This window comes from Triticum dicoccoides, chromosome 7A (genome assembly GCF_002162155.2).
Source record: "Triticum dicoccoides isolate Atlit2015 ecotype Zavitan chromosome 7A, WEW_v2.0, whole genome shotgun sequence".
Classification (NCBI taxonomy): domain Eukaryota; kingdom Viridiplantae; phylum Streptophyta; class Magnoliopsida; order Poales; family Poaceae; genus Triticum; species Triticum dicoccoides.
The window spans coordinates 320,276,885-320,298,658 of record NC_041392.1 but is presented as its reverse complement, the minus strand read 5'-3'; positions in this window follow the sequence as shown (position 1 = coordinate 320,298,658).

Genomic DNA, 21,774 nt, shown 5'->3' with positions numbered 1-21,774 from the left:
TCAGTTTATCCTTTTCCAGAATTGATTTCAATGCAAAGTTGGGTTGAGCAGGTGGTGCCATTGATCTACAACAGAAAATATGCAATTACTAAGCATTGGGTTTATGTAGAGTAATTCAAGCCTAAACAGAAATACTCCCATTGAAGTCGGCATCCCTCCGCAAACTCTCAGTGATTCGGGATCCGACTAGTGAGCTTTAGCATCACTACTAACCAACATACCTATCTGGTAAGCAACTCCTTGCTAATCGTATCTCTATACGACTCCTGTCGGTCGGGAAGGTATCTCATACCCTGGCTCCGAACCTTCCTTGCCACAAGGCCCAAAACCATTTTGATAGCCTTGTCAAGACAACCTGATGCAGTGCATGTTCGTGTCCGACACGAACCCTTTAGTTCAAGGACACCTAGCAGCGCCCCAATTTTATGAGCCCACTACTAGACGTACTTGACGTGCAGAGGTGCAACATCGAGAATGGCAATTCGCTTGATATTAATGAGGGATCATTCTACAATTTTAGCATGCATAGAAACTAAGAAGCACAGCGATCACAAATAAACACATATTGTGAAATAGTATGGCTCCTTCATGGATGTTCTTCCAGGCCGGCTCCGACTCCGATGACCATCTAGGAACTCCATCTTGTTTGTCACGCTTGGACGCCAAGCCACCAACCTGATCTCTAGTATCCAACTACTACAACTAGTAATGAATTTTACATAGAGTCACAAGTCGACGCAAGTCGTTATACACTATAATGACAACACTTTGGCTCTTGCCGGCTGACAAACATGACACGCGGGCCATGTATAAATTACACACATGCATCACATACACATGGGTCATACTATTCACATCAAATCTGCAAAACAAAGTTACATAGAATCGCATTCTACCGGTTTGAGTGGTCGTCTATGAAATACAAGACGCTACGCACATGGCGGTCCCGCTAGTCGGTTAGCGGGCGGGGTCCAATCACGCCGAATTTTCTAATCTGACCGATCTTATCGATCATCGCGAATCCAATTCGGATTTATGTTTCACTATTAACCCCGATGGCGGATACTGACCGGTAGGGGTAGGTTGTGTCACGACCTCATCGATCCTGAATGATAGAAAACATAGCCTCAACGATTCCCATGTGCAATTGATCTCATCAACCGTGCACATAGTCGATCTCATAAACGACAACAGATCTCATCTGTCATCTCCACATATCTAATATGCATACAGTTTGAAGACAAATCCTATAGCAGAGGCTCTAATACCACTATTGTGATCTACGGTAGGGTGCGTCGACTGCAAATAAAAATTTCCTACACGCAGAATAACCAAGAACATGCTATGGGAGATGGATCACAGATCGTTACCACTAGACGCGCAGTGTCGTGCAACAAAAGAAGAGTTGGGGCAGTGCGTCTGCGTGGATCATCTCCTCCTCGCCCGATCTCACTCAAACAGCTGGTCGCCGGATCCCACATACAAGTTCGCCGGAGCAGCGCATGTGCACTGCCTCTAACGGTATCCACGCGTGCAGGAGGAACACCGTGCGGCGGGCGGCTAGGTCCGATCACATAGTCGACGGGAGTGGAGGTGGCTATTCACAACACATGCAAATCATAGTGACAATGTCGAAGTGATCAACCAAATGAGTGTGTTGCGCCCCCACTTTATATAGGCGTTCATTGCAGGCTCAACACTAGGGCCTCGTACGAACTCTAAAGCCCAAAATTTGTTCGGCCTAGATCCGAGTCCGAGTAGGATCACTTCTGACTCATGGAGTCGGACCGGGCCTCACGAGTTCCTTCCCTTAAGCGCGTGACCCCTTAGGTTCAAGTCGGCTTGGTCGCAGGTCGGATCATCTCCGATCTGCTCGGCTGGTAGCGGCCTCTAGCAAGGTGTGCCGACCACCAAGTATACAATGAAGCCGGTTGGCGAACCTGTACAACATGTCACACTTCCGTTCCCTTTGCCACACGATATAAGTTGTCGGGCTCAAGGCGAGTCTGTCATCCTTGTGCTAGCCCAACCTCTTTCTCGTTCTAGTGATGCCGACCACTAACTGGATTATCTCATAATCCCTGTTGCATGGCCATGCATATCTTGGTCGGATCACATGAGGGGCCCAGAGTATATCTCTCATGATCAGAGGGGCAAATACCATCTTGCTCGACCATGTCTCGCAGCATGGGTCTGGACAAGCCCGAAACCTACCTTTGTAACTACCCAGTCACGGAGTAGCGTTTGGTTGGCCCAAAGCAAGTCTATCACCATCCCGAGTACATGCGCCAGCTCAGGTCTTAGGACATAGAACGTATGTTGTACTAGGGACTCACATATGACATATCACCGCGTCTCATAGTTGGGTATGTCCGACTTGGACCTTATCTCAAATTGGATCCGACTACGTCGTATCTGACTAGATCCTCCTGAGTCCATATTAACCAGTTATCATCCAATGCTTCATGGCTAGTGAGACCAAGCCATCGACCATGTCATATGCTAGTCTAGTCGGCTGCGAGTCCACACAACCCTATCGACTAGGGACCTTTTAGGACAGTCATCATACAATGCATAGTCCCACAAACAAGTCACATACTTGTTGATACACATCATTGATAATGTCCAAGGACTATCTTTATTCCTAAACACATAGGAAATATCATCATTCATGATTGCCTCTAGGGCATATCTCCAATAGTGTTGTACAGGGTTGTAGTTCTGATAAGAAATCTTAAAAAGGGAGCACCAGGTATATTACGTTAGCAAAAAAATTGAATCCATTTTCAGTATAAATAAAAATGTACTCCAGTCACCATAGGCTGCTAGGGCAACCTCTCCCCTCCATGCTTCACCGGTGAGCCCGTGGATTCGCCCCTCCCCTCTTCCCACCACTCCGTTGGCTGGTGGTGGGGAGGGGAATCCTGATCCCTCCGCTTGGGTTCTTAGTTTATGTTAGGGATTTTAGTCCTGGCACGCGCATTGCTCACGCAGATGTTGGCGCTTCTTCTCCGAGTTTCTCTTTCGGACTCCGATCCTCCTTGAGGTCATTCATCTACACATAGTCGATGGAACTCCAGCTTAGATTCTTGTCATCTCCTGGTTAGGTTAAGGTTTCTTGTCATCTCGCAATATTAGGTGTCATGTGCTTCAGATCACTGCGAGGGTTAAACAACAACAATTGCGTTCCTCCAAGGCGCTGGTCATTGGGGGACATGCACAAAGACTACTCGGCTGCCATCTAGGTCAAGCCGGCTATGTCAATTGGCCCCTTTTCTACAAGATTGTCTTAAATTTGAGCTTTGATCCTTGTCTAGTTTGTGCGTCAGGATGTAGTCCATGGAGCTCTAGCGTAGATTCATGTTGTCTCCTTGGGGCAGTGTGGTTATGGTTTATTGTCATGTGGCATTTTTTGTGTTATGTTAATCAGGTGCTTCAGATCAAAATGACGACAACTGTGCCTCTGGGGCACGTGCATGAAGACTTCTCAACAATCATTGACGAGGTCAAGCCGGCTCCGGTAGAAAAAAGAAAACCACTCCAATATTTAGGCAGGAGCCTTCGCCTTGCTTGCTAGTGTTGCTCTCTTCACACTCTCTCGTCCTCTCTAGATCTAAACAGGACAGCGGTGGCCACACTCTCTCTACTCACCGTTGGTCACAGATCCGGCCGGATCCCCTCCGTCGAGGAAGGTGAGAAGGTGCAACATTCACGCGGTAATCCTCGACGACGGCTCTAACCCACTACCGGTGCATCCCGATCAGCGTGCCTTATCGTTCTCTCCCACACAGTGCCAGCCAGGGAGGGCCTCTGACCCCTTCTTCCTTGCTGCCGTAGTATGGGCAGATCCGGCCTTTGGCCGCGCACCTAGCAACATCCCGGCGACCCTCAGGTATAACTTCCTTCGAAACCGGCCTTGCTCTACTGCCCCAGCTCCTCACGTTGCTGCATTTGTACCTTTTACTACTTCTCAGCCCCCCTCGTAGATCGGATCAATCAGTTGTTCGAAAGCCACCTAAATTTTTACTGTTAAGAGGTATAACTACTTCGTGCAGTCAAATATAGTAGTACTACTTCATGCAATCAAATCTAGTACTACCTGGTTCAAACAGGGAAGAAGGGGGGTGGGGGCGGGGGAGATTTGTTACCTGAATCTAGGACTTGGTCGAAAGTGGAAAATAATGGGGGCGAAAAGTAGCAAAGACTGGCTATCCAACTGGTCTCTTTGTCTAATAGGGAAATAAAGGGAAACGCAGTACAAACTCGATATAAACCTATCTATTGGTTGAAAAAGGAAAGAAAGTGGGGACTGGGGCACAAATCAACAGTGTATGTCCATCACTAGATTTGCTGGCCTCACACAGTAAAAGGTGGCTATACCAAACAAATGGGACCAACCCAGATATCCTATTTGGATGTTTGTTGCCCCGAGCCCCTCTTATGTATTGCCACTGGTAAAATGTAGCAGTCCCAATGTTAAAGTAAGAACACGTGAAACCAATGTTGTTTTCAATGTAATGCCTCCAGTAATATGGATCAATGGCAATATTTTTCATGTCCTGCTAAATTTCCCATTAAGATAAGTTTCTTCTATTTGTTAGAAATGCAACTGTCCCGGTCCACCTACTCTCCCGTGCTCAAATACCAACTCTTTAGTAGCTATTAATTAATGTAATGTTGCCGGTAAAATGAAGCAATGGCACCATTAAAGTAATGTCAGATTTAATGGTTGTCATAGTTAATCCTAATGCCCACACTTATATCTAGCAATGCTGCTGCTATAGAAATTGCTACTGCCCTTGTAGGATCATCATTCAAATAAGGAACATGCTTCTTTTCATTTGGTGTATTTTACATCACTTGTAAGTCACCCTCCTTTCCACCTTTTTGTGCAAGCAGATATATACATTTCACACTTGATCTTAGTTGAACTGCACAAAATGATATCCAAATTATAGTTGAACATTCCATGAGCTTCACGACCAACCTTGATGTTGCTCAATTTTATTGCAACTAATGAAGAAGAAGCTGCTAGCTCATGGGACCATGTACTTGCCAATTGCATGATGCAAACATTGCTTCATTTTAGGTGAACTGCACAAAAAGGTCCCATGAATTGAATCATCCATGTTGGTGACTGGTGTCATCCCTTCTACGATGGCGTTGACTGCAGATATGGTTCCCATCACGAGGTATGTTCCTTTTTGGTCCGACCGTTTGCCAAAGATCATGTATGTTGACTCTGCTCTTGTGCTACTGCTTTGGCACTGCCATGATAAAGCAGTAATGTTATTATTTTGCACCATAATCTAGTGGCACTATCAATTTGAGGCAATGTTTTGGCACCGCTAGTCCCAGTGTTTTTTTAAATCAAAAGAGGTGGTTTCCACCGATTTCATTGAAGAAACCCAGCCATAGAGAACCATTATCCAATGATAACCGACAAGTATAGGGGATCGTTTGTAGCCTTCTTCGATAAATAAGTGTGTCGAACCCAACGAGGAGCTAAAGGCAGGACAAATATTCCCTCAAGTTCTATCGACCACCGATATAACTCTACGCACACTTGACGTTTGCTTTACCAGAAACAAGCATGAAAATAGTTTGTAGGAGTGATGCTAGAACTACTTTGCAAGAACAAAACTAGAAGTACTTTGCAAGATAATAAAATTTAGGTGTTTAGTAAAAGGGTTTGTGTCAACAACAAAGTTATTTGTCCCTAGGCAATCGATAACAAGTACCGGTAATCATTCTTGCAACCTTATATGAGGGAGAGGCATGAGCTAACATACTTTCTCTACTTGGATCATATGCACTTATGATTGGAACTCTAGCAAGCATCCGCAACTACTAAAGATCATTAAGGCCATGAAACTCAACCATAGCATTAAGTATCAAGTCCTCTTTACTCCCATACGTGATACCCCACCTACTCGGGTTTAAGTTTCTGTCACTCTCGCAACCCATCATAAGCGGACCATGAACATACTGAAACACCCTACAATGGGGGCCCCTCACATTTGCACAAGAACGGAGGGCACCCTGGTACAGCACCATAAATAAAATATACAATCATACCAACCAAGATCACGATTAACCCACAGGACAAAACGGATCTACTCAAACATCATAGGATAACCATAGATCATTGGGAAATAATATATGGATTTGAGCACCATGTTTAAGTAGAGATTACAGCGGGGAGAAGAAGTGTTACACCTCTGCATAGAGGGGGAGAAAGTTGGTGTTGACGGTAGCAAGATTGTTGATGTAGATCGTCGTCCCGATCGTTGCCCCGGTGGCACTCCGGCACCACCGGAAGCGAGGGGGATAGAGCCCCCCTACTACTTCTTCATCCTTGGCCTCCCCCTAGATGGGGAGGAGAATTCCGCCTCTAGTGCTTGGTCTCCATGGCGGCGGAGGGGCGGGAGCCCCTCCGATATTGGGTCTCCCTCTCTATTCTCTTCTGTTTCGCGTTCTCCAGATCTGGCCGAAAACTGTTTCTTATATTCCGGGAGATCCGTAAGTTCGATTGCGCTATGATTTTAACACAATTTTTTTCTGGATATAAGCTTCCTTGCGCCCGAAGTAGAGCTCCAACCGATGTACGAGGTGGGCACAACCCACCACGGCACGCCTGGCTCCGGGACTGCGCCCTGGTGGGTTGTTCCCACCACGGGCCTCCGTTTGCGGTGATTCCAACTCCCAAAAATCACATATATTCCAAAATAATTCTGTGTGAAATTTTATTGCATTTGGACTTCGTTTGATATGGATACTCTGCGATACAAAAAACATGCAGAAAACAGGAACTGGCAATGGGCACTGGATCAATAGGTTAGTCCAATAAATCATATAAAAAGTTGCCAAAAGTATGTAGAACTTGTATAATATTGGCATGAAACAATCAAAACTTATAGATACGACGGAGACGTATCAACATCCCCAAGCTTAATTCCTGCTCGTCCTCGAGCAGGTAAATGATAAAAAGATAATTTTTGATGTGGAATGCTACCTAGCATAAACTTGATCATATATCTAATCATGGGATGAATACTAAGACATAAGTGATTCAAAGCAATAGTCTATAATTTGACATAAAGACATCAATACTCAGGCATCCCAACAAACAATCATGTCTTTCAAAATATTAACGCTAAAGAAAGCAATCCCTACAAAATCATATAGTCTTGTCATGCTCTGTCTTCTTAACACAAAGTATCTATCATGCACAACCCCGATGACAAGCCGAGCAATTGGTTCATACTTTTTAACGCGCTTCATCTTTTTCAACTCTCACGCAATACATGAGAGCAAGCCATGGATGTAGCACTACAGGTGGAATAGAGTATGATGATAGGGGTAAATATAGAGAAGACAAAAAAGTAAGGAAGTCTCACATCGATGCGGCTAACCAACGGGCTATGGAGATGCCCATCAATCGATATCAACATGAGGAGTAGGGATTTCCATGCAATGAATGCACTAAGAGCTATAAGTGTATGAAAGCTCAATATGAAAACTAAGTGGGTTTGCATCTAATCCTATAATAAAATATTCCCACTAGTACATGAAAGTGACAACATAGGAGACTCTCCAAATGAAAAACATGGTGCTACTTTGAAGCACAAGTGTGGAAAAGGATACTAACAATGCCCCTTCTCTCTTTTTATTCTTTTTATTCCTCTTTCTTTCTTTCTTTCTTTCTTTCTTTCTTTCTTTCTTTTTTTTCTTTTTTTCTTTTTTTCCTTTTTATATTTTCTCTCATTGTCTGGAGTCTCATCCCGACTTGTGGGGGAATCATAGTCTCCATCATCCTTTCCTCACTAGGGCACTGCTCTAAAAATGATTAATGATGATGATCACACTTCTATTTACTTATAACTCAAAAGAAATAAAAATTAAAACTTGATACCTATGACAAAATATGACTCTATATGAATGCCTCTGGCAATGTACCAGGATGTGCAATGATCTAGCGTAACATGTATGAGAAATGATGAACGGTGGCTGAGCCACAACTACTATGTCAGCTATATGATCATGCAAAGCAATATGACAATGAATGCTCAAGTCATCAAGCGGAAGCGGTGGAAGTTGCATGGCAATATATCTCGGAATGGCCATGGAGCCATAATAGGTAGGTATGGTGGCTGTTTTGAGGAAGATATAATAAGGCTTATGTGTGATAGAGCGTATCATATCACGGGGTTTGGATGCACCTGCGAAGTTTGCACCACGTCTCGATGTGAGAAAGGGCCATGCACGGTACCGTAGAGGCTAGCAAATTGCGAAAAGGTAAGAGTGCGTATAATCCATGGACTCACATTAGTCATAAAGAACTCATATACTTATTGCAAAAGTTTATTAGCCCTTGAAGCAAAGTACTACTACGCATTCCCCTAGGGGGATAGACTGGTAGGAAAATACCATCGCTAGTCCTCGACCGCCACTCATAAGGAAGACAGTCAATAATAAATCATGCTCCAACTTCATAGCATAACGAGAGACTATACGTGCATGCTTCGGGAATCACAAACCTTAACACCAATATTTTTACTAACCACAACCATTTACTAGTACCTCCCACATATTCCATCTCTATATCGCAAAACTATTGCAAGGAATCAAACATATCATATTCAGTGATCCATGAGTTATATGTAGGATTTTATGACTAACCATGCAATTGACCAATTCCTTTTGACTCTCTAAATAGATATGAGTGAAGCATGAGAGTTTGATTCTTTCTACAAAAGATCATTCTCTAGTAAATATAAGTGAAGCAAAAGAGCATTATTCAAACAACAGTTTTCTATGTGAAGAGAAACAGGCAATCCACACTTCAAATGATATAAGTGAAGCACATGAAGCATTCTATAAAGCCATACTCAAAAGATATAAGTGAAGTACAATGAGCGTTCTATAAATCAACCATGGACTATCTCATACTAGCATGGTGCATAAAAGACAAATGAAAACTAAAATGCAAAAGACGCTCCAAGATTTGCACATATCACATGAACGAAATGAATTTGAAAACATACCGATACTTGTTGAAGAAAGATGGGATGCCATCCGGGGCATCCCCAAGCTTAGACGCTTGAGTCTCCTTGAATAAGCTATGATTACCCTTTGATCCAGCTCATAACCACGTTTATAGGTCAGTTGGGGGTTTCCTGTTCAAACATAGGTCGTATTCGAACCAAAGATAACATAGCTGTCGGTACCCTCTTGATCGACGCAATGCCAAACTCACTAGGGGGCTTCTTGATCGTATTCGAATCATAGCTTAACCCCTTTTGGGTCTGACTTGGATCGTATTCGAATCAGGGTCGTTAAAAACCTCTCAAGGTCATTTGGGGGCTTCCTGTTCAAACATAGGTCATATTCGAACCAAGGAGAACATAGCTATCGGTACCCTCTTGATCGGCGCAACGCCAAAGCCACTGGGGGCTACATGATCGTATTCGAATCCTAGCTTAACCCCTTTGGTCCGATTTACTGATCGTATTAGAATCAGAAGCCTCAAATTCTTCTTTCTATTTTGCTTAAGTTTTTTGAAAGCAGTCTTTTGGGTTTGTCTTGAGAATTTTTGTTCATATCTGAAGCATATATGTGGTTTCGATTAACCCGGCTTGACTTTGGATGATAAGTCGCCATATATGAAGTTTTTGGCTTCTAAAGATTGGGTTATCATCCTTACTACATAGGTATCCTAAACCGATAGTATGATTCAATATCACAGGATCCGGTTTTTCAAACCGGGTTATATTATTCAAATCTTTAATAGCCAACATGGCTGGATTTTTATTATGGTTATCAATAACCGATATTATGATTGAGGTTTTCAAAGTCGCTTCAGCGCAATGGATATTATTTTATCAATGGAAGGGAATAGTCCTGAGTCGCTGCAGGCTTACGACCCGGCACTTGGGGGCTACATTATTCAAGCTAAGATTACATCAAATATGCAAGTCCCATGTCACTGCCAGCATGCACCATGGCACTTGGGGGCTAATTCAAAGTCATTTTTACTGGCCTTATGGAAGACCCGACTCATCACATTGTAATGAGCCGGCCCTTGGGGGCTACCAATTGCTCCTGTCAACAATTCAAGGTACACAAGTTTAAATCCATTATATTGAAAGGTCCACTACTCAGTTGGAAGAGTACAAAGCTCTTAACCTTATGGACGTGGGTTCGAGCCCCATGGAGAGGATTACAACATATGGTATTCTTTTCAAGGAAAAATATATGAAGTCCCAGCTCAATATTATCTTACTGAGCCGGCGCTTGGGGGCTACATGTTGCTGCTCAAGTCTACATCTACAAAGTCCCTGCTCATTATTGCATAATGACCCGGCCCTTGGAGGCTACACTGGTTGAAGTTTTTGTGAGCATAAGACAATTACAAGTCCCAGGTTGATGCAAGCATGACAACCCGACACTTGGGGGCTACAGGTAACATGGATATAAGGAGAAATACTTCTGAACTCTCAGTTTTGAGCAAATCAGATTAACCCAGTGTCCCCAATCATTATGACCCGGTGTCTGCAACAATCATAGCTCGGCATCATCAATAATTATGACCCGGTGTTGGCAACAATTATGACTCGGTGCCATCAATATTTACAAGCCGGCAATTTTGGTAATATTAAACCAGCAAGTTCTACATCTTCAAACTGGTTGAATATCAGATGAGTATTTCAAGACCAATATTTCTTAAACCGGCGCTTTCGAAGCCGACTCAAGTGGATTATTCTTCACAATATTTCTCTGTGAGAAAACGATGACAACAAATTGACTCTGAAGCTGGCTTATTGACCCGGATTTTTTTAGAAGAAGGAAATGACAAAGAGTAAAGGATGATCATGTGTCGGCTTACAAGAATTCTTTACCCGGAACACAATCTGTCAAATTTGTTCTTGTGTTTGTTTTACATGATCAGTTTAACATGTATAAATCCAAATTAAACTGGGGGCTAATGTCGGGGATATACCCCTCGGTATGACCCGGCCGGACTGGGCAGCTTACTTGAGACCCGGCTAACACTTGGCGATTTACAAGCAACCCGTCTGAGCATTATGATTCACTGGTGACCCGGCTGGCGGGTCAGCCAGATGATAAGGCCCAAGGCCCAGAAGGCCGGCTCATGTTAATGGTGGGCCGGCTTAAGAGGAAGACATAAGGAATATTCTCTTGCAAAGGAAGCAAGACTAGGACTCCACTTGTAATAGAGTAATCCTAATCCTACTAGGACTAGTCATGTAACCCGCCCCTTCAACTTATATAAGGAGGGGCAGGGCTCCCCAAAAGAGGGACAAGCAACAAGAAACAATCTCTAGGTCTAGACACAAAGGGGGAGCCGGCTTGTACGACGACTCTCTCATGAGCATAATGAGACCTAGCCATAAACAACATGTAGGGCTATTACCAGATGATGTTTCCCGGGGCCCGAAGCTGTCTAAATCCTTGTCTTGTGTGTTGATCTGTCGCGCGTCTCTCGATTCCGACCAACCCCTTCAAGCTACCGCATACATAGGTTGGCCTCACAACTAAGTCCTTACACTAGGACATCTGTCGTGACAATTCCATGACAACAATGGAATTGTACAAGGGGATAATTATTTTTGTGTGAATCTTCATGAAAAATGCTACATTGTTTCCATGACCATGAACACAAGTGTTCAAGGTCGACCCTCACTTCTCCAATGTATAACTTCCAATTGCTTCTCTTTTGGGAAAAGGTTTTTAAGTTCCCCTATATTTTTTTTGTTTTTAAACTTTATAAAAGCACTCAATAGAAAGAACTGACTCTCTAAAACTTCCAGGTTGTCTCCCTAGCAGCGCTTTCTTTAAAATTATTAAGCTAGGCATAAAGTGCTCAAGTAATGAATCCACCTGGATCCCAAGGTATATCAAAGCCAATTTTAATTAACAATGATTTGGCAATTAGTAATGAGCACAAAGCAACATATTTCAAGCAATGACGAAGTCTAACTGTCTTCCTATGCATCGGCATGTCATACAAGAACAATTCATGCACATCGAGTAAAGGCCAATACATAGCATAAGCAGTTTCTTGCAATTTTATCGTGTTGGAAACATAGAGAGGTGGGGATATAGTTCCTCTCTCATAATAATTGCAAGTAGGAGCAGCAAGAACATGCATATTATATTCATCAAAATTATCATGTGAAATAGTAAAAGGCAACCCATCAATATAATCCTTAGTAAGTGCAAACTTCTCCGATATAGTGTAGTTTGGAGAATTCAAAAAGATAACAGGACTATCATGCGTGGGTGCAATAGCAACAATTTCATTCTGAACATAAAGAACAACATCAAGTTCATCTCCATAAGCATAATTCATATTGGCATCTTGGCCACAAGCATAGCAAGCATCAAGTTCATCAAAAAGGGATATTTGAAAAGAATCCATGGGATCATAGCAATTATCATGGCATTCATCCTTCAGTAAGAACGGATGGGCATTAAATATTGTATGAGTTGAAGAGTTACTCTCATTAGAAGGTAGGCACATGTAGCTAATCCGTTCTTCCTCCGTTTGTTCTTCGCTCTCCTCATCATCTTTTTCATCCAATGAGCTCACAGTTTCATCAATTTCTTCTTCCATAAGCTCCTGCAAAATATTAGTCTTTTCTTGGACAACGGAGTTATTCTCAATAAAATACATAAATATCATATTTGTATTTATAATTATCATAGCAATATTTTAAGGATAGCAAGATTTTCAGGTCTATAAACTAAATCATCAAAATCTTCAAACTTTTCAAACAAAGATTCAATTTCATATGCACCCTTAAAAGAAACAAATTCTTCTATTCGTTCCACATCATAATAATCATATATACCTCTAGCATAAGAAGCCAAGGTTTTATTATCATCAAATTCGCATGAATACGGAAGGTGTGGAACCTCAATCTTAGAGCAACAAGTATAATCATATCTCAAGCATAGATTCCAAGCATACCATTGCAACATTTCAATGTGATCCCATAAAATTTTCCCTTTTGAGTCAAGCAATAATCCCTAAAGTATTCACGTTGATCCAATATTACTCCCATTACCAAGTTGAATGGGGTTTTCTTATGATTATCAAAGTAGTGCATAATATTTTTCACATAACGAGCATCGAGGGTTTTAGGAGGTTCCCCATCTCCATGAGTAGCAAGTAGCACTAATTTTTTTGGTGTTTTGTGTTCCATATCCATAACTAAAGATAGAGAACAACTTACAACAGGAAATAAAAACTACTTAGTGATAAAGCAAACAAGCACACACGAGAATATTCACCCCATGCTATTGCTCCCCGGCAACAGCGCCAGAAAAAGATCTTGATAACCCACAAGTATAGGGGTCATTTGTAGCCTTCTTAGATAAATAAGTGTGTTGAACCTAATGAGGATCTAAAGGCATAACAAATATTCCCTCAAGTTCTATCCACCGCCGATACAACTCTACGCACACTTGACGTTTGCTTTACCGGAAACAAGTATGAAAATAGTTTGTAGGAGTGATGCTAGAACTACTTTGCAAGAACAAAACTAGAAGTACTTTGCAAGATAATAAAAGTTAGGTGTTTAGTAAAAGGGTTTGTGTCAACAAGAAAGTTATTTGTCCCTAGGCAATCGATAACAAGTACCGCTAATCATTCTTGCAACTTTATATGAGGGAGAGGCATGAGCTAGCATACTTTCTCTACTTGGATCATATGCACTTATGATTGGAACTCTAGCAAGCATCCGCAACTACTAAATATCATTAAGGTCGTGAAACCCAACCATAGCATTAAGTATCAAGTCCTCTTTATTACTATACGTCATACCCCACCTACTCGAGTTTAAGTTTCTGTCACTCTCGCAACCCACTATAAGAGGACCATGAACATATTGTAACACCCTACAGCAGGGGCCCCTCATGTTTGCGCGAGAACGGAGGGCACCGTAGGACAGCACCATAAATAAAATATACAATCATACCAACCAAGATCACGATTAACCCATAGGACAAAATGGATCTACTCAAACATCATAGGATAACCATAGATCATTGGGAAATAATATATGGAGTTGAGCACCATGTTTAAGTAGAGATTACAGCGGGGAGAAGAAGTGTTACACCTCTACATAGAGGGGGAGAAAGTTTGTGTTGATGGTAGCAAGATTGTTGATGTAGATCGCCGTCCCGATCGTTGCCCCGGTGGCACTCCGGCGCCACCGGAAGCGAGGGGGAGAGAGCCCCCCTACTTCTTCTTCATCCTTGGCCTCCCCATAGATGGGGAGGAGAATTCCCCCTCTGGTCCTTGGTCTCCATGGCGGCGGAGGGGCGGGAGCCCCTCCGATATTGGATCTCCCTCTCTGTTCTCTTCTGTTTCGCGTTATCCAGATCTAGTCGAAAACCGTTTCTTATATTCCGGTAGATCCGTAACTCCGATTGCGCTGAGATTTTAACACAATTTTTTTCTGGATATAAGCTTCCTTGCGCCCGAAGTAGAGCTCCAACCGACGTACGAGGTGGACACAACCCACCACGGGCCCCGTTTGCGGTGATTCCAACTCCCCAAAATCACATATATTCCAAAATAATTCTCAGTGAAATTTTATTGCATTTTGACTTCGTTTGATATGGATACTCAGCGATACAAAAAACATGCGGAAAACAGGAACTGGCACTAGGCACTGGATCAATAGGTTAGTCCAGTAAATCATATAAAAAGTTGCCAAAAGTATGTAAAACTTGTATAATATTGGCATGAAACAATCAAAAATTAGATATACGACGAAGGTGTATCATCCGATAGCAACTCAGTGTAAACAGGCAGTTATGCAACTACTACTAGAATGAACTGACTACTAGTAGGAGATAAGTTTGCCACATAAGCTAGGTAGGTAGGGGGACGCATCCACAGCTCGACCAAGTTTGGATTACAACCCAGAAGCTACCACAGAAACATCAGGGGGGAAGATAGGGACTCAAAGAGCCAGCTTCATCATCCCAGTCTAAGCACCCCTGGCCTCCATCCTTGCGACGCATGGTACACCTCGCTCGCCACATGCTCAACCCTAGTGCCACTGGTAAAATGAAGCAATAATACTGTTAAAATAGAGCTACTTTCCTCTCTATCATTTCATTTCCAATGTAGATAAGGAAAGTGCTTCTCTTTGTTAGTATATGTTTCATCAACTAGTCTCATTTTTAATGTTTAAGTGTTTCTGCAAACTAGGGTGTTTAATTTTAGTTGAACTAAACAAAAATAGAGATTGGAATGTCTCAAGGACCCTCCTTGTATTACCGCTGCACACTGATGTTCATCGCTGGCAGAAGGTGTATCGGGGAGAATTGGGTCGATTTCCAGTGTGAGGCATACCATATGAGACGTCACAGGAGCCATCTCGCCCTCACAGCATGGCAAACTGTGATACTATTGCAACAGTTGCCCATCGACAAAATGAAGTTTCTTCTATTTATTAGTGTATGTTTCATCAACTAGTGCCACTATAATGTAATCATGCTTTTTCATTATCTATGCAAACAGGGTTATTCAGCTACATTTTGGTGGAACTGCACAATGATACGTCTCCGTCGTATCTACTTTTCCAAACACTTCTGCCCTTGTTTTGGACTCTAACTTGCATGATTTGAATGGAACTAACCCGGACTGACGCTGTTTCCAGCAGAATTGCCATGGTGTTACTTATGTGCAGAAACAAAAGTTCTCGGAATGACCTAAAACTCCACGGAGCGTCTTTTTGGAAATAATAAAAAATACTGGAAAAAGATCAAGACCAGGGGGCCCACACCCTAGACACGAGGGTGGGGGGCGCGCCCCCTACCTCGTGGGCCCCCTGGAGCTCCTCCGGCCTCAACTCCAACTCTATATATTTGCTTTTTGGGAGAAAAAAATAAAGGAGAAGGATTCATCGCGTTTTACGATACGGAGCCGCCGCCAAGCCCTAAAACCTCTCGGGAGGGCTGATCTGGAGTCCGTTCGGGGCTCCAGAGAGGGGGATTCGTCACCGTCGTCATCATCAACCATCCTCCATCACCAATTTCATGATGCTCACCGCCGTGCGTGAGTAATTCCATCGTAGGTTTGCTGGACGGTGATGGATTGGATGAGATCTATCATGTAATTGAGTTAGTTTTGTTAGGGTTTGATCCCTAGTATCCACTATGTTCTGAGATTGATGTTGCTATGACTTTGCTATGCTTAATGCTTGTCACTAGGGCCTGATTGCCATGATTTCAGATCTGAACCTATTATGTTTTCATGAATATATGTGAGTTCTTGATCCTATCTTGCAAGTCTATAGTCACCTACTATGTGTTATGATCCGTCAACTCCGAAGTGACAATAATCGGGACCACTACCGGTGATGACTGTAGTTTGAGGAGTTCATGTATTCACTATGTGCTAATGCTTTGTTCCGGTACTCTATTAAAAGGAGGCCTTAATATCCCTTAGTTTCCATTAGGACCCCGCTGCCACGGGAGGGTAGGTCAAAAGATGTCATGCAAGTTCTTTTTCGTAAGCATGTATGACTATATTCGGAATACATGCCTACATTACATTGATGAATTGGAGCTAGTTCTGTGTCACCCTATGTTATGATTGTTACATGATGAACCGCATCCAGCATAATTCTCCATCACCGATCCAATGCTTATGAGCTTTTCATATATTGATTCTTCGCTTATTTACTTTTCCGTTGCTACTGTTACAATCACTACAAAATACCAAAAATATTACTTTTGCTACCGTTACTTTTTTTACCGTTACCATTACTATCATATTACTTTGCTACTAAATACTTTGCTGCAGATACTAAGTTATCCAGGTGTGGTTGAATTGACAACTCAACTGCTAATACTTGAGAATATTCTTTGGCTCCCCTTGTGTCGAATCAATAAATTTGGGTTGAATACTCTACCCTTGAAAACTGTTGCGATCCCCTACACTTGTGGATTATCAAGACTATTTTCTGGCGCCGTTGCCGGGGAGCATAGCTCTATTCTTTGAGTCACTTGGGATTTATATCTGCTGGTCACTGTGAAGAACTTGAAAGATGGGAAAACAAAAATTTATCCCTCAACTACGAGGGGAGGTAAGGAACTGCCATCTTGCTCTGCACTTGATTCACCTTCTGTTTTGAGTAAGCTTGCGACACCTAAACCTGCTTCTGCTATTCGTTCTGACATGTCGCATGTTATTGATGATGCCACTTCTGCTATGCATGATACTTATGATGAAACTACTTCTATGCTTGATACTACTGTGCCACTTGCTGAATTTCTTGATGAAAAACTTGCTAGGGTTAGAGAGAATGAAATTATTGAAACTGATAACATTGATAAAAGTGATGATGAAGACTCTCCCCCTAATATATATGAATCACCTGTTATTCCTGAGGTTTATGTTTTGGAAAAAGAAGCTGCTTTAGCTATTTTAGCTTGCAAAGATAGATACGAGCTCAAGAGGTTATTAGCTAAATGGAAGCAGCAATCTCTTAATGCTAGAATGAAACCTGACCCTGCTTTTGCTACTTCACCTATCTTTGTTACTAACAAGGATTATGAATTCTCTGTTGATCCTGATATAATTACTTTGGTTGAATCTGATCCTTTTCATGGCTATGAATCTGAAACTATTGTGGCACATCTTACTAAATTAAATGATATAGCCACCCTGTTCACTAATGATGAGAAATCTCACTACCTTTATATCCTTAAAATATTTCCGTTCTCATTAAAGGGTGATGCTAAGATATGGTTTAATTCTCTTGATCCTAGTTGTGTGCGTAGTCCCCAGGATATGATTTATTACTTCTTTGCTAAATATTTCCCTGCTCATAAGAAACAAGCTGCTTTAAGGGAGATATACAACTCTGTGCAAATTGAAGAAGAGAGTCTCCCACAAGCTTGGGGGAGGCTTCTCAAGTTACTTAATGCTTTGCCTGATCATCCTCTCAAGAAAAATGAAATACTTGATATCTTTTATAATGGACTAACAGATGCTTCTAGAGAATACCTGGATAGTTGTGCTGGTTCTGTTTCCAGGGAAAGAACACCAGATGAAGCTGAAATTCTATTGAATAATATGTAGATAAATGAAAATAATTGGACACTTCCTGAGCCAATTCCTGAGCCTATTCCTAAACCAACTCCGAAGAAAAGAGGTGTTCTATTTCTCAGTCTTGAAGATATGCAAGAGGCAAAGAAATCTATGAAAGAAAAGGGTATAAAAGCTGAAGATGTTAAGAATTTGCCACCTATTGAAGAAATACATGGTCTTAATTTACCGTCTATTGAAGAAACATATGATCTTAATCCATCACCTATTGAAGAAACTCATGGTCTTGATAACCCGACACAGGTAGTAAAGGTAAATTCTCTCTATAGATATGATAAAGCTGAAATCCCTCCTACTAAGGTTACTAGCCAATGTTTGGATGAATTTGATAACTTTATGGTTAAGCAAGAAGATTTTAATGCTTATTTTGGTAGACAGTTAAAACAAAATGCTTATATGATTGAACACTTGGGTGATTATATGTCTAGAGTTAAAGGTGAACTTAAACTCATTAGTAAACATGCTTCTATGGTTACCACTCAAGTAGAACAAGTACTTAAGGCTCAAAATGATTTGCTCAATGAATTGAATAGTAAGAATAATGACTATGTTGTTAGAGTGGCTACTAGAACCAGTAAAATGACTCAGGAACCTTTGTATCCTGAAGGCCACCCTAAGAGAATTGAACAAGATTCTCAGAGAAATAATATTGATGCACCTAGTGCTTCTAAAAAGAAGAAAAATAAAAATGATAGGACTTTGCATGCTTCTAGTGAACCTATTGCTAAACCACCAGATAATCCAAATGATATCTATATTTCTGATGCTAATACACAATCTAGTAATGAACATGAACCTAATGAAAATGTTAATGATGATGTTCATGATGATGCTCAACCTAGCAATGATAATAATATAGAAATTGAACCTGCTGTTGATCTTGATAACCCACAATCAAAGAATCAATGTTATGATAAGAATGACTTTGTTGCTAGGAAACACGGTAAGGAAAGGGAACCATCGGTTCAGAAACCCATGCCTTTTCCTCCCAAACCATCCAAGAAAAGGATGATGAGGATTTTGAGCGCTTTCCTGAAATGATTAGACCTATCTTTTTGCGTATGCGATTAACTGATATGCTTAAAATGAATCATTATGCTAAGTACACGAAAGATATTGTTACAAATAAAAGAAAGATATCGGAAGCTGAAATTTCCACCATGCTTGCTAATTATACTTTTAAAGGTGGAATACCAAAGAAACTTGGAGATCGAGGAGTACCTACTATCCCATGCTCCATCAAAAGAAACTATGTTAAAACTGCTTTATGTGATCTTGGAGCCGGTGTTAGTGTTATGCCTCTCTCTTTATATCGTAGACTTGATTTGAATAAGTTGACACCTACTGAAATATCTTTGCAAATGGCTGATAAATCAACTGCTATACCTGTCGGTATTTGTGAGGATGTGCCTGTTGTGATTGAAAATGTTACTATTTTACTGGACTTTGTTATTCTTGATATTCCCGAGGACGATAGTATGTCTATTATTCTTGGAAGACCCTTTTTTGAATACTGCAGGGGCTATTATTGATTGCCACAAAGGCAATGTCACTTTTCATGTCAATGGTAATGAGCATACGGTACACTTTCCGAGGAAACAACCTCAAGTTCATAGTATCAACTCTATTGGAAAAATTCCATCGATTATTATTGGAGGTTTTGAATTTCTTCTACCTACTATCAAAAAGAAATATGATATTCTTATTATTGGGGATGTGCATATCCCCGGTGAGGTAACATAGTGTTATTCGAAATTTCTCCGGTTCCATGTTATTCGGAATGAGTTCGTTAATAAGACTTGATCAACCTTGTTAGTGGATTTCTTTTGATGAGCATGAGATGGATGAAACTAGAAGGCACAACCTTCTGTACCTTCCTTTTACTTTCTGTTATTTATTTTAAATAAAATAAAAATAGTATTTTCTGTCTGTTATCTGAATTATCCATGCAATATAAAAATACCCCGAAAATAAAAGTTCTCCAAATGCCCTGAAATTTAAATATGATTTTTTCTGGAATATTTGAGAATATCTGGCACTCAGAACACAGCAGGGGGAGCAAGCACCTAGCCACGAGGGTCCAGGGCGCGCCCACCCCTACAGGGCGCGCCCCCTGCCTTGTGGGCCTACGGTGGCTCCCCTCCACTTATTCCTACACCCACACACTTCTTCCTCCCAAAAAATCACCATCCAGCTCTAGCATGAGTTCTAGCTCATTTTGCTGTGATTTTTGATCTCCTTGCTCAAAGCACCTCTCACAAAACTGCTTGGGTGGATTGTTCCTTGGTATGTGACTCCTCCATTGGTCCAATTAGTTTTTGTTCTAGTGCTCTATTCATTGCAAATTTGTGCTGCCTAGGTAACCATGTTCTTGAGCTTGCATGTCAAATTTATATGGTTCCAAGTAGTTCTAATGCATGATATAGGCTCTAGGCACTTGTAGGAGTTGTTGCTATCAATTTTTTTGAGCTTGGCTCACTTTTATTTGAAGTTACTAAAAATTTCAGAAATTTTTCAGAGGAAGAAATATGTTTAGGAAAATATACCAAGGTGGTTCTTCAAGGAAGCAAGGACCCAGGCTTGCAATGCGTGATGCTGACGATGAGCCACCAAGGGACGCTCCAGTGTGGCCTTGTGAATGGCCTTCGGAAAACCATATGGATCGAGCGGGAATTAAGGAAGAATTTAACACATATTTACGTAACGCTGATCTTGTGAGCTTCGAGGAAGAAAAGTGCCGCCAGTACCACTATCTCACTAGTTCCTTTATGAGGAGGTTTGAATTTTCATCTTCACATAATTCTCCAACTGTCCTGTTTGATCTTTATGAAAAATCTTATACTATGGACTTAGAGGATTTTACCATTGCTTGCAAACTTCCACAATGGGGTAGTGCTAGTGAACCCCGCAAATATGAATTTAGAAATTTTCTTGCTAGTATAACTGTGGGGGAATCTAGAGACATAGCACAAGCTACCATGGGGAGCATTCATTTTCCTGCTATACATTATTTTGCTCTATTCATAGGTAGGTGCATAAATGGTAAAGATGAAGCATGTCATATGTGTGTCCCTGACCTCAGTATTCTAAGGAGTGCTGTGTTAGGAGACACATCTTATAATTTGGGAGCCACTGTTGCACGTAGGTTGCATCATAATGGATTTAATGGAGATTTCTTTAGAGGAATTTATGCAACCCGCTTAGCTGATTTTCTTGGTGTAACCATACGTAATGATGATATTGAATTGCCTACTGCTCACCTAGACTTTAATGCTATGGTTCACCACCAGTTGTCGAGAGGAATGAATCACCTCTCCAGTATCGCTTAATCTTTGACAGACATCGTGATGTCCGTATTACTCTCCCTGCTCCTGCCTTCTTTGATTATCAGGCAAAAGGAAGACATTTTATTACCAGAGAGGAGGCAGATGAGTACGAGAGGAGGGCGGAGGCAGCTCGCCGCCACGCTGCAGCTCAGGAGGCAATAGCCGCTGCATCGCAGTACGACCCCAACTATTACTATGGATATCCGCCAGGCCAGCCGTGGCCATAGACCAACTTAGGCCAAAAGCCTAAGCTTGGGGGAGTACGTATTTCCCACCGACATTACATTCATG